The sequence below is a fragment of the Leptidea sinapis genome, chromosome 42 (genome assembly GCF_905404315.1).
Source record: "Leptidea sinapis chromosome 42, ilLepSina1.1, whole genome shotgun sequence".
Lineage (NCBI taxonomy): Eukaryota > Metazoa > Arthropoda > Insecta > Lepidoptera > Pieridae > Leptidea > Leptidea sinapis.
Genome location: NC_066306.1, coordinates 8,194,676 through 8,218,574, shown reverse-complemented (window position 1 = coordinate 8,218,574; position 23,899 = coordinate 8,194,676). Strand labels below are relative to the sequence as shown.

The 23,899-nt window shown below is 35.0% G+C and overlaps 3 long non-coding RNA genes across 4 annotated transcripts; 2 read left to right on the top strand and 1 right to left on the bottom strand.

The window, feature by feature from the left end:
• Positions 1-1,977: 1,977 nt before the first annotated feature.
• Positions 1,978-4,172, bottom strand: LOC126976925 (uncharacterized). Of its 2 annotated transcripts, none has more exons than XR_007732028.1 (3): positions 4,147-4,172; positions 3,450-3,538; positions 1,978-2,311 (listed from the first exon to the last, which is right to left on the bottom strand). It is a non-coding gene; the product is annotated as an uncharacterized LOC126976925 (long non-coding RNA). The 2 variants fall into 2 exon arrangements; XR_007732027.1 differs by lacking the exon at positions 4,147-4,172 and adding an exon at positions 3,947-4,139.
• Positions 4,173-9,424: 5,252 nt separating this feature from the next.
• Positions 9,425-10,584, top strand: LOC126976912 (uncharacterized). The gene is made up of 2 exons (XR_007732014.1): positions 9,425-9,595; positions 10,254-10,584. It is a non-coding gene; the product is annotated as an uncharacterized LOC126976912 (long non-coding RNA).
• Positions 10,585-22,062: 11,478 nt separating this feature from the next.
• On the top strand, positions 22,063-23,643 carry LOC126976934 (uncharacterized). Its single transcript, XR_007732037.1, has 2 exons — positions 22,063-22,211; positions 23,237-23,643. It is a non-coding gene; the product is annotated as an uncharacterized LOC126976934 (long non-coding RNA).
• Positions 23,644-23,899: the final 256 nt, after the last annotated feature.

The following is a 23,899-nucleotide window of genomic DNA, read 5'->3' as shown; positions in this document are numbered from 1 at the left end:
ACGCGGCGGGAAACGTATGTGGTCATATTATACGACCACATTGAAACTGCTTCATTTCGCTTGGACCTAATCACGTTCTAAGCGTTATTATTCAAAGGCTATAAATATGTTAATGCTGCTGCAACTAAATTACAAACTGCTACTAATTTACTTACAGTAAATTTTAGGAAATACGGCACAAGTGTCGTAAGCCAGGCAATAAAAACAGGATATTTTTCTTGAGATTAAAAATACGGATAATCTACTGCAGATCACACAGCAATCATATAATAAGACTGTTAGAATAATCAACAAAAGAAAAAGAAATCTAACCCGGTTGCTGCCAATTCTTCTGGTACATTCAGTCGGTATTTTCTTTAATGTCTTTCTATTCCCACAAATGCGTGGAGAACTTTAGTTGAAAGTAATATGTATATGTGTGTCCAGATGTGAACCTTTAACGGTTTTGGTAGGATATAAATAATAACGGCCTTACAAATAAACTTTATATAAAGTTAGATTACAAATATACACACATAGACATTTTGCTATTGATTTTTTCGGACGTATAACGTTTACCGCGGTTATTTACGAGGCCGCTTGATATTTGGAAAACTTCAATTATCATTGTATTGACAGAGTAGTCAGCGATAAAGTCTAAATTTTGCATATTCTTGATTTGATCTCAGGTATAAATTTATACCAAGTTTATTTGTAAGGCCGTAAAAGTATTTTAGAGTTTTGAAGAAATTTGAGCTGTACTAAAATAAAGTGTAAAACCTTGAGATAATAATAGTGTATCGGTCATTACCTGAATACATATTATACCAATGATTAAAAATTATCATTTAAACAATTCAAGTTAATGAATACAAAATAAAGAGAACCCATTACAAAGCGGAGACACAATACATAAAGATAAAACAACTAATGAATTTATTTTATTGTTTACAAGCAAAATGTTTGACACAAAGAGTTTCGTTTGCCTTGCAAAATTAGAGTACCTAAAACCTTTTACTGATTCACGTTTTTAATGGAAACAATTCAACTTCTAAGTGCTGTTAGGCCCTAGCCTCCATCGTCGATTGCATTTGTAGGAGAGAAAGCCGTGGAGCGAAAGAGAATGAGTATGTGCAGACAGGCGAATGTGATAAAAAGGTTTTCATGGCATTTATCAAACTAACAAAGTAGCCTAATCGTATCACAAGCGTAATTTACCTACGATCACTAAGACTTCAGAAAACATCATTAATAAACAAATTTGATATTACTTCTACTCCTTTTAGTACTTGCTCTCAATCTTCTAGTTGAGTGCAATAAGTGACCCTAGGCTTCTATGTTAGAATGGATGCCAGGAAATGCCAAGCTATACCAGAAAAAAATAATGCCATATAACTGGTACAAGAGCCAGTTTTAGCACTAATAGGGGAGTACCGAGAGTGTATATTCAAAGACACTTGTCAAAGACGTTTTTTAACTTTCTGCTAAGAACATTAAAATTTTCTAATACTTGGCAAGTTATTGTATTTACCCCTTTGTTATATGTTTATATAATATTTGACCCCGTTTTTCGAAAATCAACTTTTCATCAGATTTAGATGTTTTAAGGTCCTAGGAATCTTTCCTGACTATTCCCGCGATGGAGTCCGTACGTCTGTATGTATGCATGTGTGTGTTTGTATGGGTGTATGTAAACCTCTTATAACTTTTGAACAGCTCGACCGATTTATCGCTGTTGGCGCCATTCGTAAGGGCAATTCGTAGTAATTCGGACCGGTAGATTGTAAGAAATCTTTTTTTTCTGTGTGGTTTTTTTGGAATAACTTTTAAACGGTTTTACTGATCGATTCCAAAAACTAATCAGCTTTTAACATAATAAAATATGATATTACCTGAACCCATTATCCAAATTAAACCCGAGACGGATTGTCACCTCATACGATTTTTTTGAAATATATGTTTATTTCCTTTGATCAAAAAGCAATTAAAAATTCGGGATTCTTTTGCAACTGATTTATTTATTACTCAAAATATTTTATATGTTATACAGTTGTATACATTTAAATGAAACATGAACTTCAAAAAATAATTAAAGTCAAAACATTGTATAGTGTACTACTGGTCGGTTCTACTATCTTCTTGAAATAAATCCTTGTCCTATATTGTTAACAGCGGAGTCCTCAGCTATGAGCTGGTTGCTTGAAGTATTAGAACCAACATCAGCATTTCGTGTCAGCTCTTTAGCTAGTTTAAGTGCTGAAAAACGTTTAAGTCTCGTTGTACTCGTCAAAATCACTGACAGGCATGCTAGGAGAATGAAGATAGTTGCCGTCTGAAAAAATATGAAAGTTTATAAAGAGACCACCGTTTAGTACGCTGTTATAATGTAAGCACACAAGACATTGATCTAGTAAAGCACTAGATAACACATTGACGAATAAAAATTGGTCTATGCAAGGAACTATTACCGTGCTCTTACGTGAGTATCACTGAAAATGTTTATAACTCGCCATTTAGAACTCTTTGGTAACCTAATGTAGTATGTTGCATTCATTTGTCATTTGTCTTTGTGAATTGGAGGCAAATCTAAAACTCTGTTACACGTGAAATTTATTATGACTTTCGTTGTGGGCTTACTCAACAAGAAAGCTATGATAGGCTGCGATTAGCATTTCTTAATGAAGCCCCATCTCGTGCCACTATTTACAATTGGTTTGACGAGTTTAAGCGTGGACGTAGCAATCTCAATGATGATCCGCGTGAGGGACGTCCTTTAACAGCGACTACTGAAGATAACATCAGTGCTGTGCGACGCATGATAGAGGAAGATAAGAGAGTGACCTATCAGCAGATATGGGCAAACCTAGGCATTGGTATGAGTCAAGTTCAAAAAATATTACATGAACATTTAGGCGTCAGGAAGCTTTGCCATTTCGCGACAGTTGTGCTAGAAGATGGAAGGACAGTTACTGCAGTATGTCAATCGCTGTTTGCCTGTTGTCTTGGAAAAAAATTGACAGCAGCGCCCTCGAAGCAGGATCCTCCTTCACCCGACAATGCTTCAGCGCACTCTGCAAAACGGACTGTTTAATATTTGACTATGTCAGGTGTCGAGATAATGAGGCTTCCGCCATACAGTCCTGACTGGCGCCCTGCGACTTTTATTTATTCCCAAGAACTAAAGATAAAATTTGAGGTATTCACTTTACGAGCTCTGAATATGCGGTGAAAGCGTACGAAAATGCCATAAAAGAGACCTCTAAGGAATTATGGGCCCACTGCTTTTCTCAGAGATTCCATCGAATGCGACGATGTGTAGACAGGAACGGAGATTACTTAAAAGAAAATTTAAAACATCTAAAGAAATAAAAGTATTGGCAACTTTCTACATTAAGCCGTTTTTCATTTTCTAAACATTTTCAGTGGTACCTAGGTATTTGCACTCAAAAATATTTACTATCATTACATACCGTTACATAAGTAAAAGCTGAATATAGCCGTGCTCTGGTCCCAGACTGCCCCATCGTTTAGATAATCTGCAGTTGAGTAAAAAGATTTACTGTGGAGCAAGTAAAGTAGGGATCATTAATTATATGAATTCTTATTTTTAATGTAAACAATACAATCAAAAACATAGCCTATATGTGGTTTCAGGCTACGCTGAAGGCATTCGTGAAAGTTCCATGAAAGTCTGTCTAGTAGTTCCAAAGATAATCGAATACAAAAATTAAACAGACGGTTTTTTTATTTGTATTTTTGTATTCAGTCATACTCTACAGCAGTTTACTTCTATAAAAGAAGATAGAAGATGACCTTTCTATTAAATGCTCAAAATGGAACTTTGTTATGAAGTTATAGGTACTAGCCCTTAAACAATTCTGCATTTTATGAAGCTTACTGGAATTTTTATTCTAGTAGTAAATAAGAACACTTTTTATTTAGTAATTGTCAAGTTGTTATTACTTACAGCTGCCAGCTAAGATAGTAAGTAGCTGCCAGTTGCAAAATTTTATTTTGGGTGGAATTTTCTTATTGTTTCATTAAAAATCGTTAAAGTAAACTTTTTAAATGTAAAAACATCAACTGGTCCGTTCTCTGCTTTAAGGTTAATAAAATACTTCAGCAAAATATAAACAAAATATTTGACACTCTAGATAAATTTTATACCTTCTTCGTCATTTTCTTAATTAATGGAGAATTTGTAATTAATTTGCTAATTCAGGTCATATTTATATACAGTCTTATCAATGAAGTTAATGCCTTTTAATGTCATTTGCATTTAAATTTTGATACATTAATTATCTGTAGGTAAAAGTTGTGCCACGATTAATGAAAAAATTAACAATATTATCTTTTTTACAATAACGAATGGCAAACCACGCTTTCTTGTACGTGTTGGCTATATCGTATGGAAGAGCTTCATTTGAACGAGACACGTAATAAATACTATTTATTTCTATTATTTTATAGCCGTACAATAGCCAGCATTTTGCAATCAATCAAACAAAAATATGTTATTTCGTTAGTAAATTACATTACACTTGGAATTCTTCATTCTTTATACTTATGGTATATTGTTCTCATACTTATATTTATGGGTGTTTCATACAATTTAATAATATCGGTCGGTTGATTTTAGCTCGGATGGTATTCGCATCACCGAAGAGTACCGCTGCACTCTTGGTGGGGTTCACTTCAATCCGCCATTTTTTGAACCAGTTGCCTAGTTCATCGACGGCGGCTTGAAACACTTTAATGTTCTTGGTCAAGGTTGAGCGGTTGGAGCCAAAGTAGAGTGCCGTGTCGTCAGCGTACTGAGCGAATTGGACACTCAGAAACTTGGAAATGTCGCTCGTGAAGAGATTTACTGGAACTTAGCGCTCTGGCTTATATAGGGCACGACCGTCCACCGTGACAATGTTACCAACTATAAGTTGGCACTGCTGTAGCGTCAACCAACTTACACGAATCAAGTTAACTAAAGATCTGAATATTATATGCTATTATAGATATTTCTAATTATAGTGATAATTATATAAAATAACATTACTAACACAGTAAGTAGTTAAATAAATGCAAAAATTAATTCGGACATCTTATGGCAGTTCATGACGTTGGTAGCGCTTTTTAAGCAGTTATATTATAGTCTTATCACTAAAGCAGTGGGAGGCTCATTTTTATCGATTATCAAAATAATTTTGATGAAAAACTATGACGTCCCCGAAGCCGTGGCCGCATAGAGAATCACCGCTGATTCACTTTCTAATGGCCAATTGCCATTCCAAAGCCTACTTTCAAAAATGACAAATTATAAGAATTAAATCACATGTGATGTTGTCGAGAGGATTTTCACTGCACTGTCGTATACATAATCTTAATATATTATATAAATTACGTGTGACGTTGTTTGTCCGCGATGGATCCTAAATTCATGGAGTGCAGTTTAGTCCAACTTGAGAGATAGGATAGCTTTTATTTCGATTTGGGACCCATAATTATTTTTATTTCCAATATTTGTTCTGTATGGACATATTTTTTTATGAGAAAATTTATTGACGCACGGTTTGACAGTTCTGCTGTGAAACAAATTCATTATAACAACAAGGAGCATATGTTACAAAATAATTCTTGATGTAATGAAAAATTATTGACAAATACATAAAAAACAGTATTTTATTAGCTGACCCAGCTAACGTTGTATTGCTATATAAAGTAATAAAAAAATTCAATAATTAAAATTTTTGGGTTATAGAAAATAGATGATGACCGAGTCTCAGACCTACCAAATATATCGTACATTAAATTTGTAATGAATCGCGCATATTAATTTTTACTTCAGCTCAAGCATAAGTGAAGTCTGAGCAAAGTCTCGGTACGCATAGATCTCAGCCTATGACAGATTTATAAAAAAAAGGAGTGTGGCATAGGCGGGCCTAGGGTAAGTTATATTTAATCATATCTCAATTTTAAGAAGGGAAAGGAAATGTCATGGAGTATATCGAAGTCAAGGAAGCAGCATTAAACAGAGAAGAAGTCGAGGTAGTAAACATGCCATAGATTTGATTTTAATCCCCTAAATATTACAATCTAGTAAATATCATCAATAAATGAATTGCTCATTCAATAATTGGTACAAGATTTGTCTCCTTTGTTTTTCTGTATCTTATCTATCTTCTTTTAACTATATAATGGAATGAGAAAGAAAAAAGTCATAAATTATTAAATATTTACAAAGTTAACTACCATTACAAGTGCGCTTGTCACCTTGAGACATAAGCTGTTAAGTCTCATTTGCCCAGTAATTTCAATAGCTACGGCGTCCTTCAGACCGAAACAAAATAATATTTACAAATTTCGCTGCTAGCGCTTCACGGAAGAAATTGGCGTCGTTGATGTCTTCGTAGAAATTTGAGTATAATCAAGACGGCCTGAACTAAGAGTTCTTAATTACCTGATGTTTGTCTTCATAGTAAGTCATGTATCCACAAGATGGCGCTAACTAAGAGTTCTTGATTATTTGATGGCTAAAGGTTTTAGTAGTAAGTCACGTATCCACAAGATGGCGTTAATTTAGAGTTCTTGATTACTTGATGTTTTAAAAGTCTTCGTAGTGAGTTGCGTATCCACAAGATGGAGCTAACTAAGAGTTCTTGAATACTTGATGGTTAGGTCTTCGTAGTAAGTCGCGTATCTACAAGATGGGTATAATTAAGAGTTCTTAATCACATGATCGTTAAAGGTCTTCGTAGCACATCTTTTCAAGCCGTAGAAATCAAACTTCTTTATACGGATGCGGCCATTAAAACCTGATATTTTCACAGGCAGATAATTGTGCATAACCTATAATGAAATAAATTACCACTAATCAAGCCTTCAACAAGAAGGCTGTGCATGAGGCACTAGGGCTAAGTAGAGAAAACTTGCGCTTTCAAACCAGGACTGAAGATTAAATAAACACATCACAGCATGTAGATTCTGTGACAGACGAAACCCGTACCATCCTCTCTGAATGTGGTCCTTTAAAGCGAAAACGTAGTATCTCTTTAGGAAGTCCAATTCTTTAACTTTCTTGAGATCCGACAGCTCAATGCAAAATATATAATAATATTCACGAAAAAAATAAAGCTTAGCGGTGACCTATAGTTAACAGTGGATATCACAATCGATCAAATTGGTCGCAGTGAAAAAGGTCTGCAAGCTTTACAAACATAACCATACCATTACCAACAATTACGTTTTTGTGTGGCAAGATCCTATAGCACGGGAAATTACATTCGTAATTTATTGTTATTATATTATTACGAGAGTTTCATAAGTAAGAAATTGCACCCTTTATTAATAATAGTAGCAAAGGTTTCATTGTACTGTTAAAGTTCTTTTTCTGTAAGGTATATTGTGGGATTGAAAATTTATGTTCTTGTTATTTCTTCATGTTTTTATGTAAATGTTAGGAAGAGTTTCTGAGTTTGTTTGAATTCTTTTTGATGTAATTTCTTATATACTACTACTACCGCTTCGGAAACAAATGGCGCTCTGAGAGAGAAGAAGCGGCTCAGGAAACTCTCCCAGTATTCTTTTTTGCGCTTTTCCAATAAAAATATACAATATTGTACAGTTATTTCTATCGCTATAAAATAATCACTATCTAGTCCCAGGCTGTCCGATCACTTAGATATTCAGCTGTGGAGTAATAGGATTTACAATTTTTTTTTATATTTTTTATTCAAATAGTATTTAATATCAATTATTGAACGTCCGAAACTACCACCAGTTACCTGAACTCTGAAAATACATTTTGAGACGATCGTTATCACTCATCACTCTAAATAAATCTAAAACATTAAAATGAGCTCATTGATCATCACCTGATGTTATATGGGATCGCCTTCCCATTACTGGTAAGCTGAGTCTACATAGCTGACGTCGCGTCGTACATACATATTATACAGCTACGACGGCAGAAGAAAGATATGGAAATATAGAGATGACTTTATGACGTACCATTTAGTTGGGGATAACAACAACATTATATAACGGTTTATATATTGTTTTGACCCCAGTAAAAAGTTTGACAGTTAATGATAAGGTAATTATGTATGGAAGAATAGTCTTTTGTATATCTGTTCTTCAGAGTCTCATTTCAAACAAGGTAGGTTGAAATCGACTCATGATAGGAAAGTGTCAGAAGGATGTGAATCAACATCTAATCTCTTCAGACCTTTTCAAGAATGTATTGAGAGCCAACAGTTAAAATGTTAAATTCAAAAAATTCTAAATAACTGACCAACTCGTTTGATTTAAATTATTTCGCAGTCTTACTATACTCACTTCTTCCAGAATAAAATTGCAAATATGATATTTATTCAAGAAGTGTGTGCGTCATATGATAAATGTGTTGTTTGATTTATTGATAACTGGTACCTCCGGTACGAGCCCATTATTCAATTTAAGACCAATAGGGACTCTCATCTACTGCACAACAAATTTTAAAAATATTTCAAACTAATATTTCTCTAATGTAAAAATTAATTTAAATTTATAAGTACTACTAATTTGATTTTTGATCATTATCCGAAATATAACAATTAATTTTAAAAAGTGTTACTAAAAACAGTATTGAAGTGATTGTCTTGCACAGAGTGAGTATGAAGCCATGGATCATTTTCAACACACTTCTAAAGCAACTATCGATAGATATATCAAGCACCTCTGTCGATGACAATAAAAGGTTGGGGAGGCCGCGTGCTGTTAGAACGAAAGAGGATCTTTAATGTCGATACAAAAGTAGAATTTCATGCTATAACCGTGAGTCTTGCTAGAAATATATTGCCTCGGACAGCCCCTTCGTCGAATCAATTACCAGCTGCGTTTTTTTTAAACCGTAAAGACTTTGGGACCTTCAAGCTTAGAGCACACTACCAAGTTAAAGCCAGCAACACATCTCTTAACCCCTGGTGTTCAGGATGTCCATGAGCGGTTGCCTAACTACTTTTTATTACGTGAGCCTCTTGCCCGTTTAAAGCTTCTTTAACTAAGAAGGCTTACTATAGTATTGTGTATTACATAGGGGATAGTCTGGTCCTGTGCAGGCCACCTAAAATAGTATAGTATTTAATATAAAACTACATAAAGAATAGCTTTATGTAGGCTTATGTTGTTAATATTATTTAAAAAATGGGCTGGATGTTTCTTATCAGTTCTTCTCTCCATGTCATAGCCTTACAAACTGATGTAGTTTCATGACGTTTACCAAGTGTTGTTGGATTATGTTATGTTGTTGAAACTGCCTATGGTAAATTAATATATTTCAATTCTATTCTATGCCTGATAATATTCATTTCAAATTTTGCACACAAGTGCGAAATCAATTATGATAGACAATTGAAAGAAACATATATATTATGGCAGACGTAGCCCTGGAGTTGGCATTGCTCCTAATATTTCTTTGTCATGTGTCAGACGTGCGTATCCGAAGCAAAATTTATTGAGCTTTCCTGTTGGTTGTACACAGTTGCAGTTTGTAGAGTGCTCTGCTTAACCGCTTAACTCTGATTTCTTTATAATGTTTGTATTAAAATATAATATGGAGCTCCGACTTATATTTTTAATATTCTTTGTAAGTATTTAAAAATTTTAGTCTATTACAATGGCTTGTGGTAACGGATTATCGTACGGATTAAGATAAAAAAATCAGTGAAAACGTAAAATAAAATGTAACTTTTTTATAAATGGAGAAACAAAATAATTTTAAAATGAACAACTATGTAAAAGGTGGATACGTAAAATCTTTGAGGTATATTTAGGTTATAAATAGTGAAGTTAAGTAAAAACAATGTTAGTATTATAATTTAAATTTTCCAAAATGGTGTTTAAATAATCTCACATTCCGAAATCTAATTTTATTAAAATACAGAGAAATTCGTGACTTGACTTTCAATTATATGACATTAAATACAAGCATCCTTTCAGTTCTTTTTAGAAAAAGAACGAGATAAGCAAGGCGTTCACCTGATTGCAAGTGATACGCCCTGCCAATTAAAATGTATTGCCGCTCAAGTTTCTCTATTAGTTCCGCAATTCTGACCATCACCGCAATTGTCATATTAATATTATTTAGAATGAGACATAACGTCTCATAATTTCACTAGCTACTATGACAATCAAACCGAAACACAATAATGCTTGCACATCAGAGTTTAACAGCAGAAATGCCTCGCACCAGTAGTTGTTTTAATGCCTTATGATATTAGAATAATTTGATTTACATTTTCTAGATGCTTGCCGTCTTCACAAGTGCTCTGCCGGCTGAATCAGGCTCGCAACCAATGAAAAGAGATCTTGCTGAATCTGTGAAGGATGCATGGAATGGTGCCGTCAAGACTGTTAGTGATGCTGGAGATGCTGTCGTCGATGCGGTTAAGCCAACTGAGAAAAGTGTTATCGACAAAATGGCTAGCGGTCTGAAGGACATTGTTGAATAATATCTCTGTTTATAATATCTCTTTTAAATGTTCACTATTAATTATTGTACCTAATTGTCTTTTCGTACATTTTTGAGATATTATGGCTTTAACAAATATTTAATAAAATGTTCTGTAATCGAAATATTATTATTATTTGAGTTGAAGTTATTGAGAAACCACTATTCTATCAGAATCAATTTCTTGACGATGGTCTCAAGATGCTGAATTACTAACTCCAACCAGACAAGCATAACTGTAGCGATCAGGATAACCTTATTATATACGAGAAGTAAGAAAAATGAAGTATTCGCATATATATATATATATATATTCGCGATACAAAAAAAAACATCAAGGTAAGTACAAAAAGTATGATGAGAAGTTAGAAATAATACGTACATACATAATAATTATATTTAAAGGGACTTCGTCCAAAGCAGAACGGTTTTGATCTTACTGTAAGAGTAATAATTTAACTTTATAATATGGCGTGGAGATCAGGAGATAAAAAGATATTCCGGTAAAATATGACCGCTTTAGAGTTAATCTACTTTAAAACTTGATAGTTTTTTTAACCGATTTCAAAAAGGAGGTTCTGCATTCAATCGGTATTTTTTACACCGATTACTCTGAGATTTATGATCCGATTTATGTAATTTCTTTAGTTCGATGCAGAATAGATGCCATTTAGTCACATAAACATTTTACATAGTTTGGCCAAGTAGTTTTCATTTTATGAACATTTTTTATGAATTTTTTTGTCTATTTGGATGATATAATTGTTTTTTGTGTACGGCTTTTTTAGGATTTTTATTCAGGTTGATTATATATTATTATTGTTAACAGACACTAAATAGTAGAATTTAAAAAAACCTACGTTTAAAAAAACCGACTACAACACTACGAGACGAGCAGGACGCTCAGCTGATGGTTATTTTATACCCATTACAATGCAGTGCCGCTCAGGATTGAAAAACCTAAAAATTGAGTCACCTTGAGTCATAAGATGTTAAGTCTCATGTGCCCAGTAATTTCGCTAGCTACGGCGCCCTACAGACTGAAACACAATAATGATTCACGGCAGGAATAGGCACCGTTGTGATACCCGTAATCTAGCCGGCTTCCTGTGCAAAGGAGCCTTCCACTGGTATATAAGTGTATTCTATACCCAAATGAAACAATGTCTTACAAGGAAACAGGTATGTATCACTAGTCCGACAAGAATTGCAATTTTTTCGTTTTCCTATTTATAACATAATAATACAGTGAAAACATTTTTTAAAATTAAAATAAATTTATCACTCACTTACCAGCAAAGATGGAGAAGGGTCCCAAAGGTTCTCAACCATTATTTTGGGGATTAAGCTGTAACAGAAATAATTAAGTATATATCTGGCAGTGCCGAGAGACAACCTTCGTAAGGGAGTTCCCTAAAATTTGGTAGTGGCAAGCGATGTCTGGTCCATGCGTCATGCATGAACGGGTTTTTGCAGTGACTGGCCCAAAATTATAAGTATTTGTGTGAAGATTGATCCTGTACTCATACACATTTATTTTTAAACTTACTCAACTTAAATTAATAGTCTGTTTAGTTAAGCATTACCTACTTTGCATACATTACATATTTCTTTTGAATGATCAATTATATTACAGATTAAAAAAAACGCGTACACCTTCCTTAAAGGCCGGCAACGCTCTTGTGATTCCTCTGGTGTTGCAAGAGAATGTGGGCGGCGGTGATCACTTAACACCAGGTGACCCGTTCGCTCGTTTGTCCTCCTATTCCATAAAAACAGACTAAAATGTCTGCATACATTGAAGGATTTTAAAATAAGAATTAAATTAACTGTAATAAGAATTTTAAAAGGAGCGTACCGGCTCTACCATAGCCGGAGAATCCATCCCCGAGCATTCGCGCTCGGGCTACCCCTCGTATTCTGGGGAGGGCACAGTACCGCGCATTTCACAGGACAAACAGGGCAGCAACACCATGGCACCCCGCTCCACGCTTAATTTGGACTTTTGTAACATTGGAGAATTCATTCCAATTTAAACGCCGTCCACCACCACCTTGAGACGGCGCAGCCGGCCTTGTGTTTCCTTACGGAGACGCAGATATCTCGAACTAGCGATACGTCGTATTTAACGTACCCCGGGTACAAAATTAAGTACCCGGGGTACTTGTGTACGTTATGGAGGATATCTGTTTTTTTTTTTTTTTTTTTTTATTAGGAAAAGCAAACAACTACAACTTACAAAGTAGATACATAAAGAAATAACAATTAAGTCTAATAAAATTGTAGTCAGATACGCTATCCACATCTTACTATGAAAAACTTTGAGGTATTCAATGTTAGGTACAAAAGAAATGTATATACAATACTAATTGAAACTAAAGAGAAATAAACAATGTTCTTAATATTATGGCTAGTTGGAGTAAATTAAATTTATAAAAATCAAACAATTAATAAACACAAAAAGGAAAAGCAAAGAAATAATTATCTACACAAATCTACACTAAATTATGACTATATATACAATGATATTAACCTAAAGTACTTATGATGTTCAGTAGGTATTTAAAAGAATGTATGTTAATAAATTAAATATTATCCAGTATTTTTTTTTTAATTTGGCACTTGAACTGGCTCTCGGATAAATGGGAAATGTCAACACTAATGAATTCTTTGTTGTAATTGTCAACTAATTGATACAGAGGTGATCTTATTCCTGCATTAGTACGAAATTTACCAGTTGCAAAAAGTTTACGATTACACAGTCCTCGGATATGGGCTGTTCTAGGAATAACATCATTTAATTTGTTGGTCAATTCTGTACAATCAAATTTGCTATGTATAATGCCGTGCAGAAACATACATTGAAGAAGTTTGCGCCTTGATTGAAGGGATAGTAGTTTATACTTATCTATCAAATCTGCGTACGACATATTGTAATTGCCATAGCATCTGTAACTCATGGATCTTAAGAATTTACGTTGGACATTTTCTATCATTTCGTAATACTTTTTATAAAAAGGGTGCCAAATAGGAACGGCATATTCCAATTGGGAACGTACAAGGGATTTATATAAATGTAAAAAAGTATAGGGCTCCTTAAAGTCAATGGATGTTCTCATGATAAATCCATACATTTTGAAAGCAGTGTTAACAATTTTGTCAATATGAAGATTTAAGTGTAATTTACTATCCAAGATAACTCCTAGGTCCCTAACAGATAAAACTTTACTCAATGTAACATATAATTATAATTAATAATGCATTTTTTTTTGAAAAGTTGATAGAATTACATTTATGTAGGCTTAATGTTAATTTATTCTTTCTGCAATAATCAGATAATCTATTTAGGTCCTGTTGGATTAACTCACAATCGTTGAGGTTTGTAATTGACTTGAATATTTTTAGATCATCAGCATATAGTAAAAATTTACAATTATCAAAACACTGCTTTATGTCATTAATATAAATAATAAACAGGAGAGGTCCAAGTATGGAGCCCTGAGGTACGCCAGAGGTGACATCTATACTTTCAGACCTAAATCCATTCATAACTACTTTTTGAGTTCTTTTTGTAATATAAGAAGAAAACCAGCGGTACAAATTACCACGTATACCATTAAAAGCAATTTTACCTACCAAAATTTCATGGTCCACCTTGTCAAATGCCTTCATAAAATCAGTATAAATCACATCTGTTTGAACGTTATTGTCCATATTATTAAATAGAAGAGAAGTGAAATTAATTAGGTTGGTAATAGTAGATCGCTTTTTAACAAAACCATGTTGCTCCTCTAAAAGTGTACTATGGACAACAGGATAAAGTTCATTATGTACAAGTCGTTCAAAAACCTTTGCTACTTCGCATAAAATAGAAACGGGACGATAGTTTTCCACTAAATGTTTAGAGCCGCTCTTATGAACTGGTACAATGCTTGCACGTTTCCATACTTCAGGGAAAACACCATATAGAATACATTTATTAAAAATCAGGTGTAAAGGTTTGCAAATGGCATTAGCCGTTCTAACAAGGAAAAATGCAGGCAGCCCATCAGGGCCAGTACCTTTTGATGAATCCAGGGTTTTTAATGCTACTCGAACCTTATTTTCAGTGAGGTGTACATAGTCTAAAGTTATATCATTCGCCGTTGATTCTGGCGGGGGCGACCATGTATTGAGTGAAAGAGAGGAAGGTTCATGCACAGAGTGGAAAAAATCAGAGAACATTCGACAAATTCTGTGAGGTTCAATCGATTGAAGATTTTTGTAACGCATGTACGAAGGAATACTACATTTTGTTTTTTTATTTGATATAAATGACCAAAAATGTTTTATATTTTTTTTTTTTTTTCAACTGACGATAAATATTTTGTGAAACATTTGTTACTTTCTAATTTAAACCTAGATCTGAATAAAGAAAATTGTTCATAATCAGAAGCGTTTTTATACTTCTTCCACCTAACCCAAGCTTTTTTTCTTGTTTTTAGCAATGTGAATTAACGATGATGAAAACCAAATAGGGTATCTAGTAGATTTTTGCTTTGTCAGAGGAGTGTATAATTTAATTATACCAAAAACTGAGTTATAAAAAATAAAAACAGCTTCGTCTACATCGCTTGTAATGAGTATCGTAGGCCAGTCAAGATTGTCCAGGTCCTTGTTTATAAAGTCAAAATTGGCTTTATAAAAATTATACTTTAATAGTGGGCACCGCGGCATATGATAAGAAACAACCTTAAAAGCGATTGAAACACAAAATGGGGGGTGATGGTTATCTATGGGTAAAAGTGGAATAGTAGGTACAGTGATATCAACCTCTTTGTTAGATATTAATAAGTCTAATATTTTTCCTGTTCCGTTCCTAATACAATTATACTGCACTGCCCCAAGATATGACAAAAAGTTACTTAAGTGAGTACTTAGTGGGGATGTGCCCTTACAATCAAAGCCTTTAAGACTATCGATCTTGGACACCCATTCTATATTTGGCATGTTGTAGTCCCCAAACAGCGAGAAACTTTCTATAGTTGTTTCTTCTAGAGTACTTATTAATAAATCGAAGTACGCAATAAACGACTCTATTGACGTTTTCGGTGGTATGTAGACTGCGGTGATAATATGTCGGTTTGAACCGTTTGACTTGGGAAGAGAAATAGTTACATGTTCCATTCCTTGTAAAGAACTACTATGATAAATTAAATCTATAGGCATTGGTCGTAGACCCTTTAAGACAGCTATTAACACGCCTCCCCCATCCTTTTTATTCGTAGCACTTCGGTTGCGATCACAACGGTAAACATTGTAGCGCTGGTCTATGAACTCACTATTGTCAATTTCAGGTATCAACCACGTTTCTATTAATATAATTAAGTCATATTCGTGAGAAAGAATATTCATGTACAACGTATGTAATTTACTGCGAATGCCCCTACAATTTTGATAGTAGCACTTAATGCTAGCCATCTTTATTATTATAAAGCCCATTGTACGTTACCAAAGCAATTTTTGCGATTTCAGTTATATAAACGTAGAATAAATGAGATCCGAGTTTGAATTATACTCCCTACAATCCAAGCGCCATTCGTTATGTACGGACATACAACACAAGAGATTATTTTCGTATAAAAATATTTAACTAAACACCATAAAAGGAAACATGAACAGAAAATAGCATAATATAGCAAATTGATAAAACAAAGTAACATAAATTATTTGTTGACATTAAGTATCCTGCTACCACCAGCTTTAATTTTAGATATATCACTCTGTGATCGTATCGCAAAAGCCGCATGATTGTTAGATTCCCGCACAAGTATTGTTGCGTGTTTGATCCAGACATATTGATATTTTTCTTTCTTTGCAGTTTCCCGACAGATACGAAACAACTTTTTCTTTTCTAACGTCAAATGCTCGTTCATATAAATTGGTTTAGGCGTCGTTGTGTCGCCGTATTGGAAATTTTGAAGGGACCTGTCAACTCTCTGGCTCCGCGTAGATTTAGAGGACTGCGTCCGCATCTATGTGTGTGTCTACTGGACCCACAGTGGCAACGCAGAAACGGATCACCTTATGGGCTGCGTTCAAGCGGCATTTAATGACGTGCTTGCACAGATCCCCTCCGCTGAAATCGTAGACTTGGGTGATTTCAACGGGCACAATGTCAAATGACTTGGATCACGTACCACAGACTGCTAATTTTGCATTGGCGTATGGTCTGTCCTAATTGTTTGAGTCGCCAACGCGGCTCCCGGATGTGGATCCGTCCGTTTTAGATCTTCTGCTGACAACACATCCCGATAGTTACCAGGTCTCTATCGACGCCCCTCTCGGAACGTCTGACCATTGCCTGGTCAGGAGTGTAGTGCCTATCCGACGCCAACATCGCAGACCATCAGCGACCCGACGCGTTTGGCACTACAAGTCAGTAGATTGGGATAGGATGCGTTCCTTTTTTGCATCCTACCCTTGGGGCAAGGTTTGTTTCCCTTCGGATGATCCTAGTGCCTGCGCCGTTGCAGTAGTCGATGTGATACTGCAGGGTATGGATATTTTTATACCAAGCTCTGTAGTACCGATCGGTGGCAGATCACAGCCCTGGTTCGATGCGTCAGTTAAAGCAGCATCTGACTGCAAAAAACATGCATTTCGAACTTGGGTTGCGGCGCTGGTCTCAAAGGATCCGAACTGCAAAGTTCTGAAGAGAAAATATACCCGTGCCTCCAGATTTTTTAAGCGGCAAATCGCCCGTGCGAAATTGAAGCACGTCGTCAAAATCGGCGAGCAGCTTTCCAGTTACCCGACCGGAACACGCAAGTTCTGGTCGTTGTCGAAAGCTGCTCTTGGTAACTTCAACAAGCCGTCCATGCCGCCGTTGCACATGAGGAATGACACCTGGCCCATATCATAAAAGAGAAAGCCGATCTCCTGTGCACTCTTTTTGCATCCAACTCGACTCTGGACGACAACGGAAAAACACCGCCGACCATCCCGCGGAGTCAGAGCTCCATGCCTGAAGTACAGTTCAGACAGAAAACTGTTCGGCGAGCTCTGTCAACACGTCAGACGTCAGGAAATCGAGAGGTCCGGATGGCATTTCTCCAATCGTGCTTAGAACGTGTGCCCCTGAGTTGACGCCGCGCCGGTGCTAACGCGTTTATTCCGGCACTTTCACTGATTTATGGAAGTCAGCCCTTGTCCATCCGATCCAATAAAAAAGGAGACAGTTCGGATCCGGCAAACTACAGGCCTATTGCTATTACCTCCTTGCTCTCCAAAATCATGGAGAGCATAATTAACCGCCAGCTCTTAGTATACCTTGAGGGTCACCAGTTGATCAACGACCGGCAGTACGGCTTTCGCCATGGTCGGTCGACTGGCGATCTTCTGGTATACCTAACACATAGATGGGTGGCACAAGGTGTATGGCACAAGGCATTCCTGTCAAAACTTACATACCGACATACTATGAAAATATTTAAAATAGGCTGGGCAAGCCATCATTGCCTAATCTTTTTAACAAATTTTTTAATTTTTTTTTAAAAAAATGCCGTAGTACTAAGACTGTTACATTCAAAGACCTTCGTTCATTAAAGTCTCCTCCAGGGACATTATTAGCTTCATGGAAGCAATTCGTCAGTATGAGATGTTGTAGCATGGATTGGCCAAGTATTCAATAGAGTGAATACCATGCTCTCCTCCTAAAACACACACAAACAATCATATACCTAGAAATGACTCCAAGCTGATTTTGAAATAAATAATAAATAAATATACCAAGGTATATTCATATTTTGCAGAACAAAATTGCAAATGTGAGATTTATTCTAGAAGTGCGTGCGTCATGTATGATAAATATATTATTTGATTTATTGGTACCGCTGATATATCCGGTCCGAACTCATTATTCAATTTAGGGCCAAGAGGGGATGTCATCTTCTGCACAACATATTATTTTAAAATATTTTTATCATAAAATATTACTTTTATAGTTATATTTTACGTTATAGTCATAATTATTGATTACTATTCAGGGTACCAAAATATTAACACTACAAATTCTTATGTTTTTTAATTTAAATTTGGCAAAAAATTTGAAAATCTTGTTTATTATGTTAGGAAGTGAGAGCCTTTCCCGCTTTTAGACATATTTTTTAAACAGTTAAATAAAACAAAATTGCAGTTATTGTTTTGTACAAAATGCTAGTACAAAGCCATCAGCCATTTCCAAGACTCTTCCAAAGATGTCAGTAGAAAGTTCGTATATCGTACTATTGATAGATAATGATATACCAATACATTCTCTGTCGAAGACCATAAAAGATCGGCCCGGCTGTGTGCAGTTAGAACTAAATAAGGAAACAAAATATAAGAATACAGAAGAAGACTTGAAGTCTGATAATTATGGCTGATATACAGGATATACCCCAAACCAACTTTCCGGACCTTACAAGAGCTGAAGACTGGCCCTGTTCCAGCCTAACCTTGGACTACAAGTTATGCTCAGTTTTAGTAGACATAGCCTGCTCTAAACGGTACACAACATCGAAGCACTTATGAAATATTTAGAACAAGCAAACAAAAACAGATTAAAGGCAGCCAAATGTCGTAATTGAGGAAAGAATTCTTTAGTGTTTATTGCTGAGACTTCAATAAAGAATTACTTAAAAAAAATGCAGAATTTATGGCTAGACTAGGACTAATTCATTCTCTTCCAACTTATTATTAAATAAATAAATAAATTTCGTTTATTTCAAAGATTACATATACATTTTTTAGTGGTTGAGACTTCCCAGTAACTTGTCTCAGGACACTTGTATTGGGAATCTCGCAACTTCCTTAGCAGATACATTTTATTTAGTGAACAATATAGAAATAAACAGAAATGATTAAAAACCAAATTTTAAAATTTACAATTAATTGTGTGTTTGTGTGTGTGAGTGAGTGAGTGTGTGGATGTGGATTTGAATTTGACCTTTGATTGGGTCCATCTATACAATGTGTGTGTTTATCATGTCAGTCTGATCAGAAGATTTTCCACTTCATCATAAGCAAGACAAGTTAGCCAATTATTTAAAGCGTTTCTGCAAATATGTAATGTCATAGGATGTACATTTAGGGCACGATTTATTTTATTATATAAGAACACTGATTGACAGCTAAACTGTCGTTCAGCAAAAGTAGTGCGAACAGTAATGGATTCTGCTACCTTATCATTTCTTCTACTGATCAATTTGGCGTGATCTAGCGGACGTAACCTGTGGACGGCTGAAATGATGTTAAGAACATAAAGTTTCCTAATTGTCAAAACATTACAAGTCAAATAGAGTGAATCAGTTGGAAATCTTAAAGGTTTGAAGTACATGACCTTGAGAAGTGAACTTTGAGCTCTTTCCAATTGTAAGAGGCTTATCTTAGTTGCACCGCCCCCCCATACCGGGATGCAGTAGGTGATCACTGATTGAGCCAAAGCGATGTATATTTTATTAAGGACTGTGCTATTCATAACGTGCCGCAGAGTTTTAAAAATCCACATAAGTTTTCTCACCCTGGTTATGACCAGTTCGATTTGGGAATGCCAACTTAACCTTTAGTCAATCAGGATCTATTCGGCATCCTGATTGCATTTATAATATAATATATAATTATTGCATATCAAATATTTATTTATTTAACAACTTTAGTTGGGTTAATATTGATTTATGTGTAAGTGATTTAATATCCAGATTCTTTTGCACGGGATGGCGAATAGATAGGGGTGCCTGCCAAACTACATAAATAATGGATTGTTATATATTGAATAACTGACGCACTTTCAGCCCGATTTTGACATTGATACGAAGTATATAACATGTTAAATTTGATGGATTTACTCAACTCTCTTTAAAGAGAGAGAGAGAGAAGATGGATTTCTCAAGAGTTAAATACCAGTATTGCTCATCCTTAACATGTGTTTTTTTTATTTCGTGTAAAAATAAAATCTCGTATAAAATTCTGCAAACACAAAAAAGAAATCGTTCTAGATTCACTCCATTGACCGATATAGTACAGCTCCCTATGATTTTGCAGTAATTCAATCCTTCAGGCTTCACGTAGCACATTTGTCACGGTTGGCTTAGCCATTACTAATTGTAAATCAAGGTAAACTACGTGTGTTCAGGGAAGTAAAAGTATTTATTAATAATGTATGCGAAACACAACATTTTTAGTCTTTTAGAGATATTGTCGCTAATTATTGCTAATTTAAATTTAATAATATTATCATACTAGTTTTTAAATAAAACAGTTTTTTTTAGTGAGAATAATCATGTTTACCCGATGATGACTGATAAGTCCTATAAAGTGATATGATACCAATGAAGATATTATTTTTTTCTAAATATAAAATCGGGTGAGGGACAAAGCGCTTATAACGAAACTGCCTAACCACGTGGGCTGACGGAGAGGTTGTGTAATTATATCACTAGCTTTTTGGTAGATCTGAACATCAAGGCTGTTATTAACGGTACATGCTGCAACTTCAAACTCATAAACGCTGGTGTCATGCAAGGCTGCGTGTTATACCCTACACTGTTTCTTATGCATATCAATGATATGTTGCAAATCAGCAGTTTGCTTAATAGACCAGCCGTGCCAACACACACATATATATATATATATGTAGTGTGTATAATATGTGTGTGTGTGTGTGTGTTGAACCCGAGCCTCCGTCAACAGGATCATCCTGCCACCACAAGCAGCGCCCGTCTAGCCGCGGCCGCAGTTCAGTTCAGTGCAGCCAGCCAACGCCTGCCTCAACCATTATTTTAGGGAAGGGGACGACCCGTCCCATGTCGCCGCCACAAGCAGTGGCATTTAAGCGAGCATGACGAAACCTGTTACGAGAACTCAAGCAAACAACAATAAAAGAATCCTATCTACATATCATGCAATACTCACCAAATACCTCTACTTACAATTTGACAATTCTTCTTAAACTTGTAATTAATATTATATATTATATTTCGTCAAGGAAATGACTTTTATTTTTATATCCACCGCCTTTGAGGGTTGAGCTTTAATAAGAAGAAGTGGCAAGAAACTCATTGTGACATTCACTCACTATATAGTTAAAAAAAACTAACCTACACTTAATAACGGTTTGATATTTATTTCAGACTAGAGAAGTGTTAAAATCGAAAGCATACCCAATATATGACCTAGCTCAAAATAATCATATTTTTATTTTGACATAATTAAGAACATTAGTAAGTTGGATTTTCCCAGAATATACCAATCGATGTCATGCTTGCTACTTCCCAAATAAAATGTAATTTAAAAAAAGGATTTACTTACAGATCTTAGAACTTCTTCGGCATTGCAAAACAAAAACAAATCAAAAACTTATTCATCTTGCCCAAATGATAGTATGACGAATTATGTATCACGTCTCTTCATAAATATTTCATAAATAGGCTTTGTTAAGTAAATGCCTGATTCTATTTGTTCCATTATGCAGACAAGCGCGAAATCAATTATGATAGAAGATTGAATGAAATTAATAAATCTAGATTGTGTCAGACATAGCCCTGGAGTTAACATTGCTCCCAATATTTATTTGTCATACAGACACACGTGCGTGTCCAAAGTAAAATTAGGCTTTCCTGTTGATTTAACACAGTTGGAGATTGATGAGTGCTCTGCTAAGCCGCTTAACTCATTCAAAATGTGTGTATTAAAATATAATATGGAGCTGCGATTTGTATTTTTAGTATTATTTGTAAGTATTTGGTTATCATACGATTTAAATCCAGATATGGAGTGTGTTTGATATAATGGTTTTATTGAACAGATTGAGATAAAAAATTTTAGGGACAACGTTAAACAGAATTAGTGTTAAATTTTGTATGAATGGAGAATCAAAATTAATTTAAAATGAACAGACAACTTTGAGCAAAGTTGGATACGTAAAACATATGAGATTATAGATATGAAGTGTTCAGAAGTGTCTACAATTATTATTATAACAAGGTTATAATAGTGAATATTTAAGCCACGTATCATACGAGAGATACTAACTGCTCCAACTTATAATGATGGACAAAGTAGAGGGCAAACGACGCGCTGGAATAAAGAAGTCCTGGTTTCGTAGCATCCGGGAATGGACGAAGATCACCAGCGTGGAAATACTATTTTGCTTGGCGCAAGACTGCGAAAAATTTGCTGAGCTGACGGCCAACCTCCAGTAGTGGAGAAGAAAAGCAAAAACAATGTAAATGTTTAAATTCACGGCAGTAAAAAGCGCTGCTGTGGTCCGCCGTGTGATCTTGACTGAATCGTGTGTAAAAAAGCCTCCTACTAGTAGTTGTTTCTAATTTTTTACATTCTGAGATAAAATTATTGATATTTTTATTTAAAAAAAAAACAAATCTCATATCTATATCTACAATACTGTCTATGGTAACATTTCATTAAAACTATCATTATAACAAGAATACTGGCAACCGAACAAGCTAGTTAGGTTGATCCGTTGACCGAAATAGCTGCCAGCCCTTGAGCTTCCAGTAGCCCTATTGAGGTGCGTACATAATACTTCGTAGATCTCTGCACCTCTGGGCCCCACGGGCCAAGTGTCTCGACACCAAAGGGCACAAAGATGTATGACCCACTTAGACCGACATATTTCCGACGCTTGCTGTCTTTGGCAGTCGAAGCAGCAGCCCCAGCACCTACTGACGTAACTTGGACATGAAAAGAAGAAAATGATAAAAATGATATAAGAATAGTTTGATTTAATTTTTTTAGGTGCTTGCCGTCTTCACAAGTGCTCTGCCGGCTGAATCAGGTTCGCAACCAATGAAAAGAGATGTTGCGGAATCTTTCAAGAATGCATGGAATGGAGTCGTGAAGACTCTTAGTGATGCTGGCGATGCTGTCGTCCACGTGTTTAAGCCTACTGAAAAAAGTGTCATCGACAAAATGGCTAGTGGTCTGAAGGATTTGATAGAATAATCGCTCTTTAATTTTTAGACACTATAAATTATTATAACTATATATAATTGTCTACGTCAATTTTCGGGACATTTTTGCCTAAACAGTTTTTTATATGTGTATTTCTCAAAGGTGATGGCTTGTCTTATTTTTGTATCTTTTAATTTTATATTTACGCTGTTTTAATAAATCTTAAGTGGAATGCTTTCATAAACACCAAATCTTTTATATTCTCTTAAAAAATATAAAATTGTAAGCTTCCCCTTTGATTATTAATGATTAAATAGTCTGATTAAATTGTAGGTAAGAAGGGCATTTTACTTTAATAATGAAATATTAAACAAATAATAATGATTCTCAAAATTGGGTACAAAATAATAAAAAACAATTTTTTAAGTATATTTATTTGTTGCGTTAAATAATATTATCCTAAAAGTCTTTGAATTAAATACAGTTAACATAATGATTATTGCTACA